At 35.1% G+C, this 5,416-nt stretch overlaps 1 pseudogene; it reads left to right on the forward strand.

Annotated features, from left to right (window-relative positions):
- Nucleotides 1-409: 409 nt before the first annotated feature.
- On the forward strand, nucleotides 410-5,416 carry LOC140852842 (uncharacterized; annotated as a pseudogene).

Here is a 5,416-nt window from a genome sequence, read left to right on the forward strand (position 1 = left end):
TTTCAACTATAGCCAACACATTATCGCTTTGATTACTGTCGGACAGCGATAAGCTTATCGGATCAAAATTTGATAGCTGGTATCGAAAGTTAAAGATCGTCCTAGAGCATGAAATGGTCCTATATGTGCTTACAGATCCTACACCTGAAGAACCTACTACCAACGTATCCCGTGCTGCGAGAGACACTTATATGAAGTGGCTTAATAACCACACTATAGTACGTTGTCATGAGGGCAGCCATGAATGATGACTTAGTCGTAAGTTCAAAATGAGCAATCCGAGGAGATGATTCAATTATTAAATGGGTCCTTCGATATCATTGAGGATGCTGAGAGATATAAGACCTCTTGCATTGTGTTCAATGCCCATATGCGAGAAGGAGCGTCAGTCATAGATTATGTATTGTACATGATCGAGTAGATTGAATGCTTGAGCAAACTTGACTTTTCATTGCATAAATAGTTGGGTAAGGATGCTATCCTTAACTCACTACCAAAGTCCTACCTACCCTTTTTGAGTCATTATAGAATGACCAAGCCTGCAGTAAATTACCATAGTTTGCTAGGGTTACTGCAGACATTCAAAAAGGACCATCAACTCCAGAAGGAGCCGGTGCATGTCATGGGAGGATCATCTGCAGGTCATCATTCCTTTAAGAAGGGAAAGAAAAAGAAGATGCAAAAGGTTCATGCCACCGATCCAAAGCTAAAACAGAATAAAAAGTTGAAAGTCGACAAGAGCCAGGCAGAATATTTTTTCTACAAGAAGCTTGATCATTGGAAGAGGAACTATCCTGCATATATAGCTTCGCTTGACCCAAATAGACCAAAGAACCAGAGAAGCAAATAATCTGTTGCTTCACAAGGTACTTATATGATAACTCCTTATAATTTTTTTATCTTTGATACTACTACCTAGGTATTAAATATTGAAAGTTCAATTAATATTTGCAACTCATTGCAGGAACTACAGGTTAGTAGGAAGTTTGAAGAAGACGAGCGGTTCCTGAATATTGGAGATGGAAGTCTTGTTTCAGTTCTAGTTTTAGAAACTATGCAGCTTATTTTCGAGTCTCGTAGTATCATATTAGATGACTGTCATTATTGTCCTTCTTTTATGATAAATATCATTTTTGGAGGCCTTTTGGCCAAACTTGATTTTAAATTTTTAGTGAAGGATGATTTTTGTGATATCATTATGAATGATACTAAAATCATGTAAGAACAATTGGCACATGGTATATACTTACTATTACAGTCTGTTGGTATAATGTACACATCGAACAAACATCTTAGGATAGATAATATCAGCAACTCCTACCTTTGATATTATAGGCTGGGTCATGTGAATAAGAATAGGATAGATAGGTTAATCAAGGAGGGTGTCTTTAAAATTAGTGATTGTAAATCATTACCGATCTGTGAATCCTTTCTTCTTGGTAAGATGACCAAGTCACCTTTTAAAAAAAAAGACGAGCTAGCTAGTGATATTCTAGGTCTAATATATAGTGATGTATGTGGACCCATGAACACAAGTACCATAGGAGGATATCATTACTTCATTATATTTACTGATGATCTATCGAGATATGGGTACATCTACTTTATGAAACATAAATTCGAATCATTTGAAATGTCCAAATGACTCCATAGTGAACTAGAAAAATAGACTAGAACTCTTTGATCAGATCGAGGAGGTGAATATCTCACCTGTGATTTTTTGACATATCTAGAAGAGAATGGAATTCTATCATATTGGATTTCTTCTGGAATACCACAACATAATGGGATATCAAAAAAGAGGAATCAAATACTGATAGACATGATTCGATCCATGATGGGCTTCATGACTTTACCAATCTTTTTTTGAAAATATACTCTTGAAACTGCCTGCTATATACTTAATAAGGTCCTGAGCAAGTCTTTAAACAAAACACAATATGAGATATGATTAGAACGTAAGCCAATGCTCTTACATCTTAGGGTTTGGGGATGTCCGACTTATGTAAAGTATTTAAAGATAGACAAGCTTGTACCTAAGTCTGATAAATGCTTGTTCGTAGGATATTCAAAAAAAACTAAAGGATACTATTTTTACTTCACTGAATAATAAAAGGTGTTCGTCAGCAACAGGACAGTCTTTTTAGAAAAGAAGTTCTTTGGAGAAGAAACTAATGCTACTAAAATTGAACTTAGTGAAGTTCGTGAGGTAGAAATACTGACACATATAGAATCAGATTTGATTGAAAAATTAAGCCAGAATCTGTAGAGGTGCCATTAAAGAGATCCGATAAAGTACCGCATCAACCAGACAGATACTATAGTTCCTTAATCCAAGATGGTGATCCTATCCAACTAGATAAGAACGATGAGGATCCGATCACCTACATAGATGCTATGTAAAGCTCGATTTTTAGAAATGGCTTGATGCCATAAAATCTGAGATGGAGTCCATGGAGATCAATGGTGTATGGACACTCATTAATCCACCCAAAGAGATTAAACCCATAGGGTGTAAATAAATTTTCAAAAAAAAAAAAGAACGGACAGAAAGATAGAGACCTATAAAGTCCGTCTAGTTGCCAAGAGATACTGTCAGCATTATGGTATTGACTATGATGAGACGTTCTCTCCTATGGCAATCCTCAAATTCATTCGGATCATGCTTGCGATAACAGCACATTTAGATTTTGAGATCTGACAAATGGATGCCAAAATCGTCTTCTTTAATGAGGAGCTGGAAGAAGAGATGTATATGATACAATCTAAAGAGTTCACACCCTCAGATAAATCTAAAGTATGCAAGCTAAATAGGTCTATCTATGGACTGAAGCAAGTATCTAAGAGTTGGAACATACATTTTGATAAGACGATCAAAATGTATAGTTTTGTTAGGAACAGAGAAGAGCCTTGCATCTATAAATGGGCTAACGATTCTGTAGTCATCTTTTTTGTACTGTATGTAGATGACATACTGTTAATAGAAAATGACATCCCAGCTTTGCAAAGTGTAAAGCTGTGGCTATCATCGTAGTTCTCTATGAAAGATTTGGAAGAAGCATCCTACATCTTAGGGATGAAAATCTATAGAGATAGATCTAAAAAGTTGCTCGGATTGTCTCAATCCACGTACATCGATGCCATACCGAAATGGTTCAGTATGAATTTCAAAAAAGCTATCTATCGATAGGCCAAAAAAATTTTCTCTCCCAGAAGGATTGTCCGACAGCCCTTCAAGAGAGAAGAAGCATATGAGTAAAATCCCATATGCTTCGACAGTGGGATCTATCATATATGCCACGACGTATACGAGATCAAATATAGCCTATTCATTAGGAGTAGTGAGTAGGTACCAGTCTCATCCAAAAAGAGAACCATTAGAACGTTGTGAAGACAATCCTTAAGTATTTGAGAAATACTAAGGATCAATGGCTTATCTATGAAGACACTGACTTAAAATTTATGGGATATACAGATTTTAATTTTTGATCAGATTATGATGACAGCAAAAATATGTCGGGCTACATTTTTACCATGAAGGGAGGAGCGATTTGCTAAAAGAGTTTCAAGCAAAATACGGTGGCTGACTCAATATGTAAAGTGGAATATGTTGTGGCATCTGATATTGCAAAGGAAGCTGTTTGATTGAAAAAGTTCATCACTGAACTTGAAGTGGTTCTCTCTATTGATGGTCCAGTTTTACTATATTATGATAGTACTGGAGCCATAGCACAAACAAAGGAGCCTAAGTTCTATCACAGAACCAATCACATTCTATGATGCTATTATCTAGTCTATAAAATTATAGATCGAGGTGATGTTGAGCTGAAAAAGATTAACGAAAAAGAGAACCTGACCGACCTCTTCACTAAAGCTCTGGGAATCAAAGAGTTTGATGCTCATAAGTAGAAGATGGGTATAAAATACTGTCCCGATTAACTTTAGTCCAAGTGAAAGTTATTAGAAATTGTATCATCAAACGAATTGGCTTATTGTAAATAATTAAATTTTGTATATGAATTATTGATTAATACATAAAATTATTTTTGATATTTTCATCATAAGATATATATCTTCGTTATTAGAACTCTTATGTTGTGATAAAGTCCTTAAAACTATATTATGATTGATAAAGAAGGAATTATCGAATAGTTCTTAAGCATGTTCGTGACCAAATGATACGTCATTAATAGGACGATGTTGTTCATCAAGCATAGATCATTGTATGCCATATAGGTTGGTTGTCTTCGTAATCAAGGAGTATGGTGATATTGGTATAGCATATAGGTGAGATGCAGGAGTACATCATTACTGAATAAGTGACTCACATACTAAGCACTCTACTATCAAGAGCAGCTCATAAAATATAGGGATATAAGTATCCCTCAGATCTGAGATCACCATAGTAACTTGCAAGCAACTCACTGTATTTTGGTGCCAGACTACTGTATTTCTAATGCAGTGACGGAAGGCTACTAGGTACCATCAAGTATTTGCGAAGTCTGTGTATGGATCAAGATAGGATTAATCCCTTCGAAGTATAGGAGTTAATACATCACTATATTTTAATTTAGTAAAATTTTGATCAGAGTAATTCATGTGATGGATTTGAAAGATTGAAATACGATGTGGATGACTGTTTTAGGATTGACAGTTAAACCTTAGGTCATCTTGAGCATTAGGGTCAAAGAAATAAATTATGCGGTAACTATATATCGAGGTTCTTTAATATTATTTTGTAAATATTCGATCTATCTAGATGTTGGGTATATTGCTAGATGATCACTTTGATTAGTATAGCAAGAAGTTCCTATATTGCCGACTTAGTATTCGAACCTATGGAGTCATGCAGAAAAGTCAAACAATGTAGAAAAAAATTGATCGAATATTTATATATTTAATTTAAAAATATGAGACTTGATTGAACATATAGATTAACTTAATTAAGAATTAAGTTATCGGTCATGTAGAATTAAACACTGACTATATTAAGCTAGCACTATGCATGAGGTGCTGGTTTGATTCTGGAGATAAATTAAATCAAATTAATGATCCAAGCAATTATGAGAGATTTGATATGAGTCCTAATTACTTTAGATCAGATCTAATTTAACTGGACTTAATTTTATTAAGGTTTGATTAGGTTAATTTATCAAGTTGGACTTGGATAAGAATCCTAATTGGATTAAGATCAGCAGCCTTTTCGAAATTGGTTCGAATCGGATTCGAATTGGATTCGAATTGACCTAAATCTGAACCAAATCTGATTTGATGTACTTAGCCACTTTTTTCAGTCATTCTCTCATCATGTGGGCTGATCAAGGTGGTTGGGAATGGATTGGAAACAGCCCCCTCCTCTTGGACGTGCTGCACAATGAAGGGAGGCACAAGTTGGCGCCTCTTCTACTTGGATTAG

Source organism: Elaeis guineensis, chromosome 12, assembly GCF_000442705.2.
Source record: "Elaeis guineensis isolate ETL-2024a chromosome 12, EG11, whole genome shotgun sequence".
In the NCBI taxonomy this organism is placed as follows: domain Eukaryota; kingdom Viridiplantae; phylum Streptophyta; class Magnoliopsida; order Arecales; family Arecaceae; genus Elaeis; species Elaeis guineensis.